Source organism: Mya arenaria, chromosome 8 (assembly GCF_026914265.1).
Source record: "Mya arenaria isolate MELC-2E11 chromosome 8, ASM2691426v1".
Classification (NCBI taxonomy): Eukaryota; Metazoa; Mollusca; class Bivalvia; order Myida; family Myidae; genus Mya; species Mya arenaria.
Window position 1 is genome coordinate 50,348,136 of NC_069129.1, and position 23,503 is coordinate 50,371,638.

At 35.8% G+C, this 23,503-nt stretch overlaps 1 protein-coding gene across 1 annotated transcript in view; it reads left to right on the top strand.

Moving 5' to 3' along the window:
* The first annotated feature begins 6,394 nt into the window (after window positions 1-6,394).
* The window catches only part of LOC128244803 (CCN family member 3-like), a 30,898-nt gene continuing 13,789 nt past the window's right edge, over window positions 6,395-23,503 (top strand). The window contains exon 1 of the mRNA XM_052962884.1: window positions 6,395-6,402. The gene's annotated coding sequence lies outside the window, so the exon portion shown is untranslated. The remainder of the gene's footprint in view (window positions 6,403-23,503) is intronic.

Consider the following 23,503-nt stretch of genomic DNA (forward strand, 5'->3'; position numbering starts at 1 on the left):
TGGTGGATATTTCATTCAAATGCGCTTAACAATACTACTATATATTAGAGCTGTTTTACTCAGATAATAAGTGTTCTAAATGTTGCCATCGTCTATTATAGGTGTTGATTTTATTCTTCATTGTTGCTATTGTTTTCTCTATTTTAGTCGTTTACTAAGATATTGGACAAACATGGCACTTGTTGGTAATTTTTCCATTACATTTTGATTTAGAAATGAAATATTTTCCTAAAAGTATCATAAAATTTATTTGATAACCATTTTTTTCTTTGTTTGGCATAAAATCACAAAAGGTTATGGTTTTATATGATAGTTCTCTAAAGCTCACTTCATTGAAAGAATTTGTTATGAATGTTCTAAATTCACCCCAAAACGTCAGCGAAATTTGACATTCATGTCTAACCATTTAAGTTGTATGTAATAGGTTAAAGCCATTCCTAGCTATCAGCGAGAAACCGTTTATTCATCTACACTAGATTTCTCAAATTACAAGTATACATATATATCATAATCAGGGATAGGCTGGTATGTTAATTAATACGTACTTCGGTCTAGAAGCAACTCCGATTTCCCTACATGTTTCAAAAAACGGAATAGATACATTTAATACACACGTGAAAAACTCAATAACTGGAACAATCAAATACAGTACATAAACTTGTTATAGCTAGATTAACTGAAATTTTAAATTATACCAAAAGATCTTTGTAAAAAGGCAACGATTTTATGTGTGATACTAATGACGATGAAAATGATTTCAAAATATTGGTAATATTCATTTTTTAAATGTTTCTGCCGTATGTTGGTGCTCTAAATATAAATTCTGCTGTGGGTATTATCATGTGACTCATGGGAGTGGTGTGAGGTATGCAGAATTTAAAATTGGGTTGGTCGGCACGCTGAGGCTCAAAATCGTTAGTTATTATCTACGAGTTACGCAGTAATCGATTAGGGAATAAACGCGTATTCGGTATGCAATGGGACGGGGTAACGGCGTCAGGGTACATTCACGAAATAAACTATCCACAATGATAAAGGGTTGCAACGCTTATATCGTATTGTATGTAGCCAGTAGTCATATGGAGATATGAGTTAATAAATCAATAGATATATAAGGCATATATTTTTAACTGTGTAACTATTGATGTATGTTGAGACAAGTGAGAGGTTTTGTGCATTAAAATTGATCTAAACGAACGGTGAACTTGTGTTCCAGCGTTTCATTGACCGTTCCCAGGCGGTAATCCTGTCGTTTATTGAACAAGCTATTTCATACGTGTCCGGTCTATTTGTGTAATTTACAAGTGTGTGTCTCTCGTTCAGAGCCGTTTAGTCGCTTTCCACCATGTGCCTCTGAACCGGATGTATACTTAAATGTTTGACTTCTAGGCTTGCCGGTCCCATATATAGACCATCATATGCCTTCTTATCATTCATTTCTGCAATTTCTTTACTCCTGAAAGGACTGTGCAACCATGAAGACGTTTGTAGTAGCAGTTATCTGTCTGGCCGTTGTTGTTGCCGCAAACAGCAAGCTTCGGGAATTGAAAATCTAAAGAAGAACTAGAAGAAAGATAAATTTTGTAATTAAAGTATCCGATGTACAATTAAGCTTTTGGTTTGTTCATGCCATTGGCGATAATGTTAAATGATTACGCTTAAATGATAATACAATGTTGGTATCACTTGAAGGGGTATTGCATGCTGATTTTCTTATGTAAACTAAATGACTAAAAACGCATGACTTTATTGCATTTTGTATATGTGTTCTATATTTCAACTAAAATCGGGTTCGAACCTACATAGTTTGCAGGCCAGAAAGGGGGTTGTAACATTTGTTTCGATATTTATGTCATATTTTATTAATACTCATAAAACCATTTCCAGTGATCCCACACTAATGTGTGATCATCACGCATCCACAATTTACATACTTGTTTATCGTTTACCTTAAAGCTGATTAAGGAAATATTAGCGTGAATGCTGAGCTTTATTTGTATCGACTACTGTTGCAAAAAGCAAGCCAAGGAACCAAATAGAATCAAGGAAACCGGAGGATGTGTAGGAATGTAGAGGTTTTCTTTTATGCTTTTTGGTGAAAAATTGGGTATCATGAGTGAAATAACAACAGTAAAAATAGTTCGCAGCAAACGTTGCAGTGACAATATCAATTTTAAGAAGTACTTTAAAAATCAATTGTAGTTACTTCCCTTGATCAAAACTGTGTACCTCACTTTTGTCCCAATAAATTATGCCAAAGTAATATTTTGATCATTAAAAAGATTGCATATGAAAAAAATAAAAATAAACGTAACTTCGTCTTCGTAACTTCCGTTTATTAGGGAAATGGTTATCCCATTTTTCAAACTCTTGTTAAAAGCAAAGCTCACGAGCTTCTGCTTTCGTACATACACATCAGACGAAAACAAACGTTCGAACATAAGTTCGATATTATGTTTTCTGTTGTATATTTTTTTAAACTGTCTGATTGTGTAATACGAACGTCCGGAAAATTCTCATACCAATTAAATGAAGAACTAAAATACCCCACCACACGTTGAATAATGTTTACAATGAAGCGTGGTCTTATCCCAGCTGTCTACAAGCCAATAAGACTGATATCTGACAATAAGGGTTATTTAATAGCCATGTATCATGAAACAAACTTAGAAAATTGTTTTAGAATGAATGTTTATCCAAGTTGGTTTTGTTTACAGGAAACAAAAAGATCGCCAACTACGCCAGTAATAGCACGTAAGTGTTTTAATAATGTTGTTATTTAATTTCATGTTCTTTGCTTATTGTTTAGGCGTGATGTGTGTCGACAAGATCGCCAACTGCGCCTATTACACCAGGTCTGTGTGCATTGACCCACAATACTCCAGATGAGTCAAGGACAATTGCTGCGCTTACTGCAGTAAGAAATTAATTCACTTGTCAAACTCGTCGTTTAGTGCTCCCAATGAGTCAATGGAGTTGTTGCAAAACACTTCTTGAACTTTAGGATAACATATATGAAAGCACGAGGAACGTGATTTATGCGAAGCTACATTTGTAAATTGTAAGTGAAATTTCACAAACGGCTTTTAAACTTAACTGCAACTTAAACGTCTAGAGCTACACGTACACGAACACGTCATGTTTTGCAACCTCTGAAATGATCCATGGCGAAGCTCAAAACAGCCTCGTCAAACTGAACTTCAGACACACTCGTTCTTGAACATATTGTCAATGCTTGATTGTCAATAAACAATAGGCAGACATTTTTAATAATACTGATACATTGACGTCTTCCGATGGATCACGCTTACACAATGTAATTTAGTATAATAATTGTACATTAACATACGCTCTACTATTTCAATGCAATCATAAAATCTGGTAGCGAACAAACACTTTGGTATCAGTCCATTGAAGCCGTTTTCCGACCAACAAATAAGCTAGTTTTTAATAATACAATTAACTCTAATGTTAAATAATGATGTCTGGTGATGTCACGTGATGTTGGTATTATTTGTATAAAGGTATTTGCTTGCTGGGTATTTATATGCAAAATAAATGACCATAAGCTATTTATACATAAACCTGTTCAAGTTCCTTTTGCACATTTGCTCTCTTTTTTTCAATTAAAAATAGACGTCAACTAACCACTCGGAAGGCCAAAATTACTTATTCGATATATTATTTTCGGTACTATTTAGAATTTCCGTTTTGCACGAATAACACTTTCAAATGATATCAAAACGCCATTTGGTCCACAATTCACATATCTTTGGTTAGGTTTCCTTGAATACGTATAAATAATACATGTATACCAGTTTAATTGAAAGACATGTTTGTTACTATAAGAAAATAGCTGATAAATCTTCTTGCTTTATAGCTATAAATTGTGGACTAATTTATTAATCTTCTTTTTCAGGTGGACCTGTTAAGCTAATATATTCCAAAGTTAACTATGTAATATCTTTGTAATTTACCGAGTTGAAAGACAACTTATTTTGAACTGCAAACCACCTGCTGTGAATCACAAAAAAATATATAAGAAATGGTCTCTTGGACATGCCCAAAAGTACGAATCTTCCGTTATAGCCTTGCAGGATGTTTTTGTTATATGATAATAATAATCATAATAATCAATATTACAAGTAAATCATATTTTCATATTGGAGCCTAACTTGTTCTCACATGCCTGTTTCTATGTACATGTTGTCATAAAGAGATTCATACTTTATAACACTTATTTGAGCTCTATGTAAATTGGCCGCATATAAAAAGAGAAGTTTGTTCTCCATACGCCAAAATAGCAATAAAGAAAACGACACATTCATAAAACTTTAAGAAAATGTTCATAATGCATCGATCAATGCTTTATTCAACGGGGGCACACCAATGAAAATTAGAAAAAAACTGCAAGTTGTGTTGTCTAAATTCCACTACTGAAATAGGGAAACGTGTCAGAATCCCTGCCTCAAGGCTTCAAAACTGTGTTGGCTGCCCATAAGTGGGGAGAACATTAAAAGGTGCATTGACACAGTCACTTGATGTTCACTTGATGTTTGTTGACCGCCAATACATTATTAAGTATGACAATGAGTTGAATTCTCCTTTACGAGGCTACAAGATATTTCGTTTTTTATAGAACAATATCTTCTATAAAGGATTATACTCGTAACTTCATTTTTTAAATATATGAATGTACAAATGGCACTTTATCGAAAAGAAAATCCACAACCATTTTCAATGTTGGCTAAAGGTTAATTCACACAAATAAGAAGAACAATAATGAAGCTATGGTACTTAGATAGTTTCAATTAAAGACTTAAATCTACTTAGATTTTTTTTGCAATTGCACTTGTAAACTCAAAATAAAAAATGTGCACTCATTGTCTTATCATTATGAACACTCGTTATTTGTTAAGAAACTGTAAGTGTAACGTGAATCGCTTTAAGAAAATTATTGTTTTATAAATCAATAACACCGTATACGGCGTGAACCTTATTGTCCGTGAACACAGACCAAACTCACATACGCCCAAGCCGCGACTCGACGCCTTTGTGAGAAGCATGTGTGCTAACCATTGCGCTATAACCACTGCGCTATCAGGACAAAAACATGTTTAACTGTTTGTGCTTGTACATATGGTATTATTGTTGCTTGTGTTGCTAATTTGAACGAAATTCAGAAACATGTAAAGTGGAAAGTAAATTTATTATTCAAACGTCTATGGTAAAGTTAAGCGCTAGTAAACCGGTTTAAACCCCATCGAGTTCTTGTTAAGTGTTTAGTAACAGTGCGTTCCCTCAACAATAACCAATGCCGATAATATGCAAGTTTCGTAATCTCTGTTGTCTTGCTTGTGGCGTTTTGAGTCCTCTATTTGATGTTTGTTTGTTGTGTGTTGGCTACTTGGCTTGTCAACGTTGTTTCAATTGGTGTATTTTGTTTAAATCTAAATATTGACAGCGTGCACGGACGCTCTTAGCAACTGTGCCGACTACACACTATCGGTATGCTACAACGCCTATTACGCCTCGTGGGTATCCACGCATTGTGCGGAAAGTGCAGTAAGTATCATATAATCATAGCCTCGGGAAATGCCTCACCGCCGATTAACCATAGCGGGTATGCACGAGATGCGCCAAGTTCGCGTAAAGTGCATTAATTGTTATAGATTTACACCCGTTTGGCATGCAGTTAGTGTTATAGAATACTACACTCGTGGAATGCTCCAACACAATTATGCCACGTGGGTATCCAAAAACTGTGCCAGGTTCTGCTGAAAGGGAAATAAGTGTTATAGAATCCTACCTTCGTGGTATGCTCCAACGCAGATAACACAATGTGGCGTATCCTCGAACTGCGCCAAGTTCCGTGGAAAGTGCAGTAAGTGTTATCGAATACTTCCCTCCAAGCTCCAACGCCGATAACACAACGTGGCAAATCGTCGAACTGCGCCGAGTTCTGTGGAAAGTGCAGTGTCATAGATCCTACCCTCGTGGCATGCTCAAATACCGAGTGAGCATCATGGGTATAGCACAACTGCGAAATCACAGTCGTTATAATAGATATCTATATACGGTGAAGCCGCAATATCTGTGTATCTATACTAAATAAATGAGTCTATTTCGCGGAATAGATATCCATAGCGTCAACAATTGATGTTAGATTATTTCTCTCACTGTTTTGGTTTCTTTATTTTCCAGAATTAAAGAAATACCACAAATTATTAATATTTTCTGGTGAGCTATGTTCATATACTGCATGTGACATTCTATCAGAATAAGACATATGTTATGATGCTTGCGGGTATAATGTTAAATTAAGCTGTTGATGGTACACCAACTAATGATGTTGTTCCTCTCTAGGCATTTCTCTCTGGGGCGGAGCACCAACACAACCAGGTTGGTAGAATCTTGAAATTTTACTATTGATTATACAGCATGACATATGAAAAGTTATAGTAAATCATATCATTATTTTAGGATGACGTATAGTTATTATTATATTATGCATTGTTGATTAACATTTTCACTGAAGCTTCATTACTTATTAGTCAACTATTTTAAGAGGTGTTTAGATTGAATTACCGATTAAACTTTATCTTATTCTTGATTTTCTTACTTCATTACAAGGTCAAGCTTTTTGCCAGAGGGAATGAGCTTTACTATTTTGCTACTAAAACCTTGAATAACTTTTTCATTTTAAAATCAATTTGGCGGGTAAACTTGCAAATTTAAAGGGACTCGCTCATGTTTTTGGACCAAATATTAGAATTCCCAGTTATTCATCTGAAGCCACTTATTAAATCATTATTTTACTCTATGATATCGAAATTCCAGAAAACAAATGTAATATAAAAGTAATTGTGTTTTAGTTGGTTACGAACTCATGCCGGTTAAGTTAATAAAAACTTAGAAAAGGGACGCCTTAACCACTAGATCACCAAGACTTGCAAATGATTGATGGATATTTTGACATTTTTACAATATATTGATATTATCACATCATAATATCAATCAACCAATCACGCAACAACAAAGCGCTAATGAAAATTTTGGTCTTTAAAGACGATACTTGAGCAAATATAAACATTTGCTGAAGGTTTCCAGCTTTTGGCATCTTTGTATTAACACTCTCAATGATTCGCCACATTTTATTTCGGCATTAAAAAAGAGTGCATTTCATAAAAACATGAGTGAGTCCCTTTAAAGTTGCACTCGCATAGATTGACAGTTGTGCCATTTTATATTTCTGTCTGAGGATCAGCTGATTTTAGCAGTTTTCTGTAGATCATCAATAATGGACTCTTATTTATTTGGGGTTTTAAGTGCATTCGACAAAATCGATTTACGTAAAATTAATGAACAGAAAAATTGAAAATAAAAATTATCGATTGTCATCTGCGTTCCACACAAAAATGCACATACTAAGTATATGATTCCTTTTACTAATGACACTATAGTAGAACAAGTAAGTCTTATTAATTCATATTGTTGTTACATGTGACAAGCTTGCTGCACTTGTTCAAACAATACCTTACAGTGAGAGTATCACGTAGTTCAGCTGTTATATTCAACTTACGCTTGTCAATTTGTTGACAAGGTTGTAACAAACATCTTGTTCATACAATACATTACAGTGAGAGTATCACTTTTACTGTTGTATGCACTTTACGCTTGTCATGTTGTTGACAACGTTGTAACAAACATCTTGTTTATTCAATACATTACAGGGAGAGTATCACTTTTACTGTTGTATGCACTTTACGCTTGTCATGTTGTTGACAACGTTGTAACAAACAACTTGTTCATACAATACATTACAGGGAGAGTATCACTTTTACTGTTGTATGCACTTTACGCTTGTCATGTTGTTGACATTGTTGTACCAAACAATGTTGTCACTAAACAGTCTCCGTCAGAGTCAGACTGTGAGTTTCATACTTTGGTTCTATTTGTTTTTAATAACAAAAAGATTATTTGGAACGTATTAATAAACTGAGTCTGATCCGTCTTCAGAGAGCTGTCAGGACACCATTACAAACTGCTCCGACTATGGATCCTCCTTGTGCACTATCTCAAACTTTGCCATGTGGATAACCAAGTACTGTGCCAAGTTTTGCACCAAGTGTGGTGAGTTGTTTGGTAAGATGGCTCTTGTCGTATTAATGTTTTTTTCTTGCTCTATTTATGTTATACCTAAGTTGTGCATCTGTTTTGCAATGGCCCTGTGTCTCACAGAACTATGAAGGTGTGTTGCTCTGTATGTGTGTGTCACTCAGAACTGTACAACGTTTTGCAACAAATAGGATGAATGGTGTTTCATATTATATTATATGATATTTCATTTCTTAATATTTTGACCAAATTGTGTGCGTCAACTTCGTTTATGAGATCATTAAATATGCAAAATCAGTTAAGTATAAAAACAAGAAAGATAATTATTACTCAAGTACTTTTCTTGCTCTTAAACGTTTTTACCAAAAAAGCTGCATCAATATGATCTACATGTATCTGAAATATTCATCTAACAGAGTAAAAGTGTTAAGAATTCAGAACTATGCAAGACCGTAAAATAGTAAACTGATTTGAGAAAGTTACGGAGTAATTACTCAATAGTTTTGAGTAACTTGGGCCTGAACATGTTTGAAAGGTTATGTTTTTTATCTCGCTAAAGATTGAATCCTAAAAAGGCACAGTCCCTTTTGCGAGTTTTGTACTTTATTCTTCAAAACCGCCTTTTTATTGCGGCAACTCGTTAATCACGGCAATTTGGTAGATTTTAGTATAAGCTTTGTGGTGATTTATTGATGTTTTTCTATGAAATAGAAATGTAAGTTCACTGTTTCAAACAGTGAAATAACATTTTGATATTTTTCACTGTTTCAAAGTTTAAACCCGTTTTAACTTCCAAATCAAACGTCAGCGCACAATTTGGGACATAATTTTAACGATATAAGTTCCAAAATGACGTAAAATTCGCATCCAATTTGGCTCATTTTTCTTAAACTATACAATAAACAGCCATTTCAAATCTTTTAGGCATATAATAACCTGTTTGAGAAACTCAGAAACTGTTTGTTTCAGTGAAAGGTCGCAATACATTTCACCTCGTTAATGCCATAAGTGAAGGAAAACATTGAAATTTTGACACATTTTCATTTTTGACTTTCCGTACCCACTTTGTATTGAGGACGGCCTTTTTAATTAAATTAAACGCGTTTCAAACATTGAATTGTTTAAGAGCAGTTACTGACTTCTCGACTTCATTAACAACATAGGGTATTTACATTTAAGGTGGATCTGGAGTATCATCCGGTGGTTCACCCGGTAAGATTCATTTCGTATTGTGGTTTCTATTAATAAACGCTTACTTTAAAAACATTTAATGACAATTTGCTTTCTTGCTGCCAACAGCTCCTTTAGCTTTATGTAACAAATAGCTCTGCTATCATTTCACCTCAAACAGCTTAGAAAAGTGCTTTTGCTAAGCATGATAGGAATGTAATATGTGTTCGTTCTTCAAGCTTCTTTTGTAGTTTTACTTTCTAAATCGAGTTCGTTAAATAATAAGTTTTGCACTACACTAGTCTGTTCCACACTTACCGCACCGTTAATACGGGCTCTAAACCGTGCGAAGCTCGGCAGAGCCCTATTACGGCTACACTTAGCACTACTTTCTGTCAAAAGTGCAACCACTATGAGCCTGAAAAAAAGACGTAAAGGTGATGAAACCAGTATTTTTCTGTTCATAAACCATATTGAGCGCGTGCATGCCGGACACCAAAATTTCATCAGAACGTGACGACACCGAATGACAACTGACTCGTGAACATTGAAACTACGAGAAATAAACCTACTATCAAAATAGTTCAAAGTATGATTATAAACAATTACTATGAATACTTTAGGTAAACACACAAAGACAAATAAATCATATTGGAGATATATATTTGTTTTCACTTGTTTATTAATGATATTCATACGCATTGTTTACCATTCTAAACGAAGGTCACTGTTCTGACAGTTCATTTTGAAGTAGTTGTCATTTTAGATTGTACAATATCGATACTATTTAAATGTTTGACAATTGTTGATCGGATAGAAATTGTGAAGAATTTATTCCTGTTGGATTACCGAATTAATTACGACCATGGATTACACCGGTACACATAGCAGAGATTGTCACGTACATGTACATGTAACAGGTATGATTATTTTGTAAAAGAAAAACCTCTTTTCAGTGAATCATGAAATGAACATATCAAGTTATATACTTATGTTATGCGGTTGACCAGTTCAGAAATCGCTATTGCTGAGTGAGATATTGTCACTGAAAGATGGATGGGGTGTCCGTGAGCCACAACCATGGCTGAGTGAGATGTTTTGACTGAGATTAAAGGATAAGAACACCTTTCAATTATCAACACGCTGATTGAGAGATTGAAACTAAAAAGATATACAGGAATTGTGTGACAGGAGAACTCTTGTGCCATGCAACACCACTTTTGTGTGACAGATTATTATTGAATTAAGATGTTTGATGGGGAGGGTGTCGGAGGGGTATCCCCTCCTGCCAAGCGAAACCCATGGCAGCGCCTTCCCTATCGGAATGCGAGATTATGACTGAAAAAATAAATGGACAGTTGCAGACCGACATCATGGCTTTGTGAGTGATTGTGACTGTAAAGATTAAGAAGTATGACGGGGAGTGTGCGAGAGGGGTAACCTCTCCTGATAAGCGAAACCCTGGCGGCAACCCCCCCCCCCACTGACTGAGTGCGAGATTATGACTGAAAAGATTAATGGACGGTTGTGGTCTGACACCATGGCTTTGTGAGTGATTATGACTGTAAATGTTAAGAAGTCGGACGGGGAGAGTGCGGGAGGGGTATCAGTTCCTGCAAAGCGAAACACTTGCGGCGACCCCCCTGAGTGCGAGATTATGACTGAAAAAAATAAATGGACGGTTGCGTTTCCGACACCATAACTTTGGGAGTGATCGTGACTGTAAATATAAAGAAGTTGGACGGGGAGGGTGCGGGAGGGGTATCCCCTCCTCTCAAGCAAAACCTTGGCTGCGCCCCCGACGGAGTGCGAGAATATGACTGAAATGATAAATGGACGGTTGTGGTCGGACACCATGGCTTTGTGAGTGATCGTGACTGTTGCTGTGGGCCACAGATTATGTGAAATATTGTCACTAAATAGTCTGTCCAGGGTGTGGGGAAGTCGACCCGTCCCGCCAAACACAACCATGGCCGAGTGAGAGTTGCGGTACCCTTTCCATGAAACAACATGGTTTCATGAGAGAATGTCTTTAAAATTCAATTACTTTACAGGTGCACCTGTATGTTATTAAGATGTGCACCTCTATTTTCTTTAATATGTGCTGGTCTGAATATATTGTAAAACTTTAAAATGGAGGTGCGCCTCTTTCATAAATACAACTGCACCTCTAAATTTAAAATGGAGGTGCACCTCTTTAGTATATACAACTGCACCTTTTTATTTAGAACGTCATGCCTTTTCTAAGACCTCACCTCAAAAAGTTAGGTGCAACTCCATTTTTTTAACATGGTTATCGCCATTTAGTAACTTTTCACCAAAATGGTAAGTCAAGCTGTAATGTATTGTGTCTTTTTTCAACCACTAGAGGCCTTTTTACTGAAATATCTGTATGACAATATCAGTATTTGTATCTAATATATTCACAGCATAAACTATTATTGTTACTTGTGTTTCTGATTTAAACAAAATTAAGAAACATGTTAAGTGGAAAGTAAATTTATTTTCAAACGTTTATGGTAAAGTTAAACACTAGTAAACCGGTTTAAACCCCATCGAGTTCTAATTAAGTGTTTACTAACAGTGTGTTCCCTACAAAGTTGTTTCCATTGGTGTGTTTTGTTAGAAACTAAATATTCACAGCATGCACGGATGCTGTTAGCAACTGTGCCGACTACACACTATCGGTATGCTCCAACGACGATTACGCAACGTGGGTAGCCACGCATTGTGCTAAGTACTGCGGAAAGTGCAGTAAGTATCGTAGAATTCTAGCCTTGGAAAATGCCCCACCGTCGATTAAGTCACGTGGGTATCCACGAGATGCGCCAAGTTATGTGTAAAGTGCATTTATTGTTATAGATTTACACCCGTTTGGCATGATCCAACGCCGATTACGCCACGCACTGTGCCAAATTCTATGAAAAGTGCAGTAAGTGGTATAGAATACTACACTCGCGGTATGCTCCAACGCCGATAACGCCACGTGGGTATCCACGAACTGCGCCATGTTCTATGGAAAGTGACGTAAGTGTTATAGAATCCTACCTTCGCGATATGCTCCAACGCCGATAACGCAACGTGGGTATCCACGAACAGTGTCAAATTCTACGGAAAGTGCAGTTAGTGTTATAGAATACTTCACTCGTGGAATGCTCCAACACAATTACGCCACGTGGGTTTCCAAAAACTGTGCCAGGTTCTGCTGAAAGGGAAATAAGTGTTATAGAATCCTACCCTCGTGGTATGCTCCAACGCCGATAACACAATGTGGCGTATTCTCGAACTGCGCCAAGTTCCGTGGAAAGTGCAGTAAGTGTTATCGAATACTTCCCTCCAAGCTCCAACGCCGATAACACAACGTGGCATATCGTCGAACTGCGCCGAATTATGTGGAAAGTGCAGTGTCATAGATCCTACCCTCGTGGCATGCTCAAATACCGAGTGAGCATCATGGGTATAGCACAACCCGTTATAATAGTCGTTATAATAGATATCTATGTACGGTGAAGCCGCAATATCTGTGTATCTATACTAAATAAATGAGTCTATTTCGCGGAATAGATATCCATAGCGTCAACAATTGATGTTAGATTATTTCTCTCACTGTTTTGGTTTGTTAATTTTCCAGAATTAAAGAAATACCACAAATTATTAATATTTTCTGGTGAGCTATGTTCAAATACTGCATGTGACATTCTATCAGAATAAGACATATGTTATGATGCTTGCGGGTATAATGTTAAATTAAGCTGTTGATGGTACACCAACTAATGATGTTGTTCCTCTCCAGGCATTTCTCTCTGGGGCGGAGCACCAACACCACCAGGTTGGTAGAATCTTGAAATTTTACTATTGATGATTCAGCATGACATATGAAAAGTTATAGTAAATCATATCATTATTTTAGGATGACGTATAGTTATTATTATATAATGCATTGTTGATTAACATTTTCACTGAAGCTTCATTACTTATTAGTCAACTATTTTAAGAGGTGTTTAGATTGAATTAACGATTAAATTTAATCTAATTCTTGATTTTCTTACTTCATTACAAGGTCAAGCTAGTTGCGCGAGGGAATGAGCTTTACTATTTTGCTACTAAAATCTTGAATAACTTTTTCATTTTAAAATCAATTTGGCGGGTAAACTTGCAAATTTAAAGGAACTCGCTCATGTTTTTGGACCAAATAATAATATCAATCAACCAATCACGCAACAACAAAGCGCTAATGAAAATTTTGGTCGTTAAAGACGATATTTGAGCAAATATCAATATTTGCTGAAGGTTTCCAGCTTTTGGCATCTTTGTATTAACACTCTCAATGATTCGCCACATTTTATTTCGGCATTCAAAAAGAGTGCATTTCATAAAAACATGAGTGAATCCCTTTAAAGTTGCACTCGCATAGATTGACAGTTGTGCCATTTTATATTTCTGTCTGAGGATCAGCTGATTTTAGCAGTTTTCTGTAGATCATCATTAATGGACTCTTACTTATTTGGGGTTTTAAGTGCATTCGACAAAATCGATTTACGTAAAATTAATGAACAGAAAAATTGAAAATAAAAATTATCGATTGTCATCTGCGTTCCACACAAAAATGCACATACTAAGTATATGCTACCTTTTACTAATGACACTATAGTTGAACAAGTAAGTCTTGGTGGAAAAATAAACTGACTGAAATATACTTAATGAACTGTGTTTTATGTGCATTCGTCAGAAAAGATCTGTTTAATACTATTGAGTAGAAAATTTGAAAAATCCTCGATTGGCGTTGGCCAACATAAAAAAATCGATGCCACATATTCCAAAATATATAAACTACTGTTGACATTCTTTTGCAAGAACAATTGAATCAAAATAAATTCAAAGTTGATAAAAGATTTCACTGAAACTATACTATCATCTGTAAATGATGCTTTTTTGTTTTTCATTTGCAGGCATGACATCTCATACAGGTAAACTAATTATGTATTCAGGTTCTCTGCATTCATTCAGTATTTTACCTTATCATAATTTGCGTGCAGGCGATATCGATTAATTGCGTAGACCGCAACTAAATTTCAAATTTGAAAGCAAAGCCAAAATAAATGTTTATGAATTTACTATATCTTTTGATTTATTCGAAATAGGACATCGCCTTCTAACAAACTTTGGCTAAAGGTAAATAAGAAGCATACCCAAACCAATGGTTTATCTAGAAACATTGGCACGATCGTTCAGAGCTTTGTTAACAATATTTGAGACACCACTGTTTCAGCTATACTTGTTTATATTTGAATGTATGAGACAATTATCAAATAGTTCACGTTTTAAAGTAAACAACGATGTATTTAAGTTCGTTGTTAACTTCGACCCATTGCTAATTAATTCATATTGTCGTTACATGTGACTAGCATGCTGCAGTTGTTCAAACAATACCTTACAGTGAGAGTATCACGTAGTTCAGCTGTTATATTCAATTTACGCTTGTTAATTTGTTGACAACGTTGTACCAAACAATGTTGTCGCTGAACAGTCTCCGTCAGAGTCAGGCTGTGAGTTTCATACTTTGGATCTATTTGTTTTTTAACAAAAAGATTATTTGGAACGTATTAATAAACTGAGTCTGATCCATCTTCAGAGAGCTGTCAGGACACCCTTACAAACTGCGCCGACTATGGATCCTCCGTGTGCACTAACACAGCCTTTGCCATGTGGTCAACCAAGTACTGTGCCAAGTTTTGCAACAAGTGTGGTGAGTTGTTTGGTAAGATGGCTCTTGTCGTATTAATGTTTTTTCTTGCTCTTTTTATGTAATACATAAGTTGTGCAGCTGTTTTGCAATAGCCCTGTGTCTCACAGAACTATGAAGGTGTGTTGATATGTGTGTGTGTCACTCAGAACTGTACAACGTTTTGCAACAAATAAGATGAATGCTGTTTCATATTATATTATATGATATTTCATTTCTTAATATTTTGACCAAATTGTGTGCGTCAACTTCGTTTATGAGATCATTAAATATGCAAAATCAGTTAAGTTTAAAAACAAGAAAAAATAATTATTACTCAAGTACATTTCTTGCTCTTAAACATTTTTACCAAAAAAGCTGCATCAATATGATTTATTTGATATATTATTCTAACAGAGTAAAAGTGTTAAGAATTCAGAACTATGCAACACCGTAAAATAGTAAACTGAATTGAGAAAGTTACGGAGTAATAACTTAAATAAATTCAATAGTTTTGAGTACCTTGGGCCTGAACAAGTTTGAAAGGTTATGCTTTTTATCTCGCTTAAGATTGAATCCTAAAAAGGCACAGTCCCTTTTGCCAGTTTTGTACTTTATTCTTCAAAACCGCCTTTTTATTGCGGCAACTCGTTAATCACGACAATTTGGTAGTTTTAAGTATAAGCTTTGTGGTGATTTATTGATGTTTTTCTATGAAAAAGAAATGAAAGTTCACTGTTTCAAACAGTGAAATAACAATTTGATATTTTGCACTATTTCAAAGTTTAAACCCGTTCTAACTTCCGTGCACAATTTGGGACATAATTTTAACGATATAAGTTCCGAAATGACGTAAAATTCGCATCCAATTTGGCTCACTTTTCTTAAAATATACAATAAACAGCCATTTCAAATCTTTTAGGCATACAAAAACCTGTTTGAAAAACTGAGAAACTGTTTGTTTCAGTGAAAGGTCGCAATACATTTCACCTCGTTAATGCCAAAAGTGAAGGAAAACATTGAAATTTTGACACATTTTCATTTTTGACGTTCCGAACCCTGTTGTATTGAGGACGGCCTTTTTAATTAAATTAAACGCGTTTCAAACTTTGAATTGTTTAAGAGCAGTAACTGACTTCTCGACTTCATTATCAACATAGGGTATTTACATTTAAGGTGGATCTGGAGTATCATCCGGCGGTTCACCCGGTAAGATACATTTCGTATTGTGGTTTCTATTAATATACGCTTACTTACGATGACAATTTGCTTTCTTGCTGCCAACCGCTCCTTAAGTTTTATGTAACAAATAGCTATGCTATCATTTCACCTCAAACAGCTTAGAAAAGTGCGTTTGCTAAGCATGATAGGAATGTAATATGTGTTCGTTCTTCAAGCTTCTTTTGTAGTTTTACTTTCCAAATCGATTATTCGTTGAATAATTAGCTTTGCACTACAATAGTTCCGTAGCACACTAACCGTTCCTTTATTAATAGTCTTCCTGCTGAACTTGTCTCTATTTTCCAGCAAATTGTTGAGATCAATCTCGGAAACATCGCGACATTGTTTGTTTACGTCTGATATTGATTATTTTTTTACGTCTGGTAATGATCTTGATCATATAGACGATTGAGCGCTTGAAATTTCGTCGGTATTCTCCCTGAACCAATTAAAATTACAAAAACAATACCGGAAATACACGAGTTTAAACGATATGCAGTTTTTGTTAGAATCTCGGTAAAACCCATGACGTACCTTTGACGTAGTCTAACGCGCGGGTAAAAGTTCATACTGTTAACCGGCCAACAGTTCAAAGCATTGTAATGTTGATTACAATTTGTAAAACAGTCGAAAATAGTGAATTTCATTTAAATAGGGCATCGGGTAATAATACAAACTAGCCAGACGATAAACTTTAGACAACTTAGCAGGGTTTCTATCAATTGGCTGCCGTTGTCAGAGTTATGACAAGGTGGTCAATTTTAAATGTTTCCCGAGAAAACATTCATTAAAATTACCTCATGTAAACATTTTATTAAGCAATAGTTGATTTGGACTCTTTGTATGAAATGAGTCACTTATGTCAATGCTGATGTTTTGTTAGGTTGTGCAGACAAGAACTCCAACTGTCCCATGGTGGACCCGTCCTATCGTATCTGCACGGACGCCGGTGCGAGGATCTACGCTCAGGAAAATTGTGCTATGATCTGTAACATGTGCTCTGGCTCTACTTCCGTTGGTTCAGAACCCAGTTCCGGGGATGGCACACTCGGTGAAAGCTTAAGCGGCACTGACAAAATGAGATTTTTTATTTAATTCACAACAATCCATTCTAACAATGCTCATGTGATATATCACATATGACAATGTAAACAGTTACGTTTGATTACTTATTTGTATCTTCATTTGTTGTTTTCCATTATGACTGCTAAGATACTGTCAGCAGGGATACTTGACGATTAAAGTCAAAAACGGTACAACCTATAGAAGTTTGTGCAAAAAATACATGTTTATTATTTACATTCCAAGCAGCATTTGTTCCTTCCGGAATTAGGTAATCGAAGTTTAAATATATGTATAATAGAAAACGTATTGGCAGTACCTTTGCAAGACAAAAAGATACTAACAATAAAGCAAATGCCCGTCCTCAAAATCAGAACTAAATTAGCAAACTAAGTTTTCTTTTTAAGGTCAATAGGCATATATCACACGAGAGTATGATTTAACCAAACCTTCGCAATTTTTCGCAGGATGCTTCTACAAAGGTAATGTCTATCGGCAGGGCCAGACGTGGAAAGACGCCTGCAAGTATACCTGCAGCTGCGTGGATGGATTATCGGCATATTACCAGTGTCAAGAGCTGTAAGTATATGCTCTTTCCGGCCCCGTTTCCTCGAAATAAGTCCCCTATAACGGGATTAAGATCAACTCACTTTTTATTGAAATAATTTCAACTTTAAATCAAGAAAAAAATGTTTTGATTTATGAAAGTTTAAGTTAGTTATTTGGCTGAATTAAATATGATATTTAAAATTGCTATCCTTAAGCTATTTTGAGAACTTGGGGGCATATGTGAAAACGGTATTCTAATATCTTGCGTCTGTCTTAAATCAAGCAACCCGTATAATTGTTCTTATTAGGTAACGTCAAGATCTATCTGACTTATTGGCAACCAGATGACAGAAAGCAACGTACACATGCACCCAAACCCTTATAGGTCAATGCAGTGTAACGATACTGCTTAACCGACCCTGGGTGCGTTACATGGAACCTGCCTTCTCGGTGTCACCAGAGGCAGTCGTAGTACATAGATATATTCATATATATATTTATCGGTATTTCTTTACCGACACACAGGTGCGTTACATGAAACCTGCCTTCTCGGCGTCACCAGAGGCAGTCGTAGTGCATATATGTATTCATATATATATATTTATCGGTATTTCTTTACCGACACACAGGTGCGTTACATGGAACCTGCCTTCTAGGCGTCACCAGAGGCAGACGTAGTACATAGATATATTCAAATATATATTATTTTTTAACGGTATTTCTTTACTGACATGCAGGTGCGTTACATGGAACATGCTTTCTCGGTGTCACAAGAGGCAGTCGTAGTACATAGATATGTTCATTTATATATATATATATTTATTTAACGGTTTTTCTTTACCGACACACAGGTGCGTTACATGGAACTTGTCATCTCAGTGCTATCTGAACCCCCCCGCTCCGGGCAAATGTTGCCAGACCCCAAGCTGCCCAACAGGATACAACATCCAGTACCCACCAGGCTACGTGGAGAACTAGATTTCGCATACGAATGTTGCGTTTTTATACGGAATAAAGTTACAAACATTGCATCTGAGGTTTTTTATCTTTTTTATATTGTGGATACATGCAAAGCTCTTATGTTGAACTATGCTATCTCGATATTCTGGTTATGTAAAGCCTTTTCTTCGAATGTGTTTGGTTAAGTATGACATGTTTTGTATTTCGGTTATCTCGAATGTATCTATTTATATTTATGTGTTCCCAATGACTTTGGCATATCGAGTTTAGATTGTACATGAATTCTTCGAACTTTGGTAGGTTCTAAAGCTCACTTGAACATGTACAAACATTAAATTTGTCTTTATATCTTACCCATCGTCAGTTTCATACACGGTCGAACATCTTTGGCTCGAACTCGCTTGGATTGAATTCCTTGGTGGCTCGAACTTGACCAAAAGGACCGATTTCTTTATACTAAATGTAAGCAAACCCGCTTTGCTCGAACTTCCCGAGGCTTGAGGTATTTCCCCCGGTCCCTTTGAGTTCGAGCCAACGGAGTTCGACTGTATGAAAGTAAAAGGCTTGAGAAGAAGACCTAAATTTGCATGTGGCGGACAAAGTCTACAGGGGAAAAGTCCTGACAAAAATTAGCCATGATTAACGAATACGTGTCTAGAAAGCCATATCTATAATTCAGGGATTGAAGAAGTTGACAACTTGTAGTTCAGCATTAATCCTACAATCAGGACTGTTCTACTGTTGTAAGGAATGTTTTTTTGCTTTGATATTTCCATTAGTAGCAAATGCATTGAAATTAATATTAATAACTTTGGGAACGATTTCAAAAGGGGCCTAAGTCCCTTAACTCTGCGTTGTGCATGAATCCCTCATATTAAAACAGACACCTGGCTATAAATTAGTATTGACAATTAACAGCTGTAAATGATACTAATTATGGTGACAGACTATCCGCCCATTTATTTAGCAAGTGCATATTAATAACCCTTCAGTAATGGCTCAAGATATAGTTAGTATATACTTACAAAAATAAATGACTTGATGCGACGCAGGTGTTCTGTGGTCAACCATATACTGTCTAAATACCCACAAACAGTCAGTCATTGCTAATAACTACTGCTTCACCTGATTGAAATCAATTACGGATGAATGCTAATTTACTGAAATAAATGTACTAGAAAATTAGGGAAATAATGCCTTCTAATTGGACAACTAATGGCTAAAGGCCTAGTTTAGGCGTTCTATAAGTGACACCCCCCCCCCCCCAAAAAAAAAATGTGAACAGTATTCAACCTCTGTTAATTGATCTTAATCTACTTGCTTTGATCTCTCATATCAGATCTTTGATCTGAGTATCCTGCTGTGCAGTTTTGAAAGTTGTATTATAGAAATGGACCCTAAATCGCGTTTGAGATAAAACATTAATCTATTTCCTGACGGTGAAAAAACTTTCGCGTTGTTTTTGTGTAAAGCTACATATATTTTACAGTTTTTAAGATCAAAATGCATAGTTTGGACACCTTCTTTATCGTCCATATCAGTGAGAATATTTTCGATTTTTTCAAAGTTTTTAGACACCAGCTGTATCAAATTCTTGCTTTAACTGCTGACACTCGTGGAACAAACACCTTAAGGCTCTGTCATTTCTCTATCACTGTATACACCTAACACTTCGCCAGCTAAAGACATCATTGGGTAGAATTGAAACATCCCAAGGGGCGGCGCATAGTGGAAATATCTCACAATACTGTTGTTCTGGATGTCTACAATTTTGACGGCGCTGTTGTTGCAATCGGCCACAGCCATCGTTGTAGGGGTGACAAGCACATATCCTGTGATTCTACAGCTATTTTCATCCATTGGGGACTGGACTAGAACTTCCTCTGTCATGAAGAACTTCAGTTTCGCCATATCTGCTGCCGATGAGAATTTTTTCATTGATCGGAAATGTCTTGATGTGCGAGAGGAACTGTTTCTATAATATGCAAGTAATGTTTCAATCATACGAAGTCTTAGAAAACATGACTGCATACATCTAAACTATTTTTTTGTTGAATAAAGGTTGTGCTCTAAGTATTATAACACACTACAGTCCATACACTTTGTATTAACAGATTTACAGTTTATTACAGTTTATTACAAATTATATCATGACACAGTTTGAAATTGGAATGTTCTATGAAATGTTTACAAATTATTCTTTGTTGTTACCTTTCCAACTCTTCCAATGACATGCATGGGAGCCAGAATTCATTCTGAGAGAGTTAATTTTCAGAGGAAGGCTTGGGTGGTTTTTTTTTATTTTAATGCATTATCGTGTTTAACTCATTTCATTTTAATGATCAAAACTAAAAAAATGCATATAATTAGAGTACTGATGAAAATAATTAGCGATATTTAGACGCTTTTTAACTAGGGAATGTGTGACTGCGTAGCTATTAATTCTAAAAACACATTTATATCTGCTAATATTTTTTTATCTTTACGTAAATCATATGGTTTTTATGTGGTTTATATCATTAAAGTCAAATCAGTTAAACTTGAAAATGCTTAAAAAAATAAAATTCGAAGAATTTGTGTTTTTGCATCAACCTTCATTTTTGCGCCTCTGTGGCACACATACGCACGCACGCACGCACGCACGCACGCGCACACACACACACACACACACACACACGCACACACACACACATACATACACACACACGACAACGAATAAATGAAAATCACAGGAATGTTGAAAAAAATAATATTAAATAATATTGGCTTGAAACGGTAAGAAAATTCACAAAAGGGGCTAAGCAGTTAGTATTAGATCTCACCGTTACCCCATTATTTCCAAAATTGTTTCATAAACATGCGCAAGTATTTTCATAATGAATATCAACATTGAAATCATAAGTTGATTTTGTCTATTTTAATCGACGATCTGTGGAAGTAGGAGAGGTTCTGAGAAATTTCTACAAATAAGGAATTCGACTAGCTCTATCTCATACATCGATGATGTCTTGAAAACTTATGGCAGTCATTTATGGAACTGTTATACCTATTTTCTGTTCTTAATGCCGAGGCATTGTCCTCTCTTGTCCTCGATCTGCTACGCTTGGCGCATCTAGAAATTTAAATAGAATTGTATGTTTTGTACAAAAAATGCAACCGTTTCCTATGACAAAAACACGTACTCAATGAGGGTGCTACCCCTATACCCCATTTCGTACCGAGAAGTCCTTTATTTTACATCCGAATCCTTCGCAACAATTATAATTATACGACATTGAGAGCCTGCGTGCCGATTAATGGGTAATTTTGAGTTACCACCTTCCCAACTTCTTCAGTACCGAGTTCTTCTTAAAATATTTCTTTAAAGGCGCATAATAATTTATATAATGTTAAACTTATTTGACTTGAACTATAAAAAAGTGTATGATTTAGGTACAGATAAAAAGCCCCTTATAAAAAATCTTAATTAAAAGCAACGTGGTCACAAACTACCCAGTAAAATAGCCCCAACGCATCGCTATTGTGCGCTTTGAACCCGCGAATCAAAAAGGGGCAGGGTTGTTAGACCTCTTCGCCGAATTCTTTAAAGAAGTCGTTTATGGCATTGATTTGAATTTATCACTATGTTTTTGCTTGTTTTTTTAAATTACTTCTTAAACATGAAAATAAAAAGGCTGCCTTCAACTTTGGGTGTAATGGCGGCGCTTGTCCTAACTGCTGAGTCGAAAGTCTGATCACTTCCGGCGGCGATTCGTGGGAGCCGTTTGAGCTAGGCAAAGTCGGGGCTCCGGGGGAACTTGGTGGCGACAAACCAGTGTAGGTGCCGATTGGGGATGACGGCAGCATCGTCTCCTCGTCCGAGACCCTGGAGTGATATGTAGATCAGTAATAAATAATTGCTGTGAAGGTACAAGTAGTGTAATTATACATCACGACAGTTTCGTTCCTTGTTATGCCAATATTTTAAACATTAAGGGTGCATAAATATCGATGTTTTTGACAATTTGATGATTACAGGTCTCCAGGGCGTAACTAAAGTAGTCTTAAATCTGTATAAACGTCACAAAAGATTAATAATTGATGTTTTATTTCCTCAACCTGGTGTTCATATTTGATTCTGGCTCATGTTAAATTCACACAAATATGTTTTACGACTTCAATTTTCATTGAAACACCCCCAGGGCTTCGAGTCAGTCTGAAATGTGCAGACGCACAAATAAATATTTGTCAAAACATTAAAAATAACGAGGGAGAAGCCAAAATTTAAGAAATCAATGACGGCTTTATTCAATGGTTATTTGTCCCTTTTTAGATATCTGTGATATACGACTAAATAACAGGAACATTTATTTTATATTGCTTGTGCACGCACAGGCTCAGCACACTCAATATATGTGTGTGTGTGTGTGTGTGTGTGTGTGTGCGTGTGCGTGTGTGTGTGCGTATCAGAATAGGTTGGTATGTTAATTAATACATTCTTTGGTCTCGAAGCACTCCGAATTCCCCACGTTTGCATATGTTTCCAAGAACTTTAGGCACTGATAATATACCATTTAATACACACATTCATAACTAAATAATTGGTACAGTATATTCGAGGACATAAACTTATTAAAGCTTAAATGAAAAATTAATTAATAAAAATAATATGTAAAAACTACGATGAAAATTAATTTGAAAAAGTTGTCAATTCATTTCAGC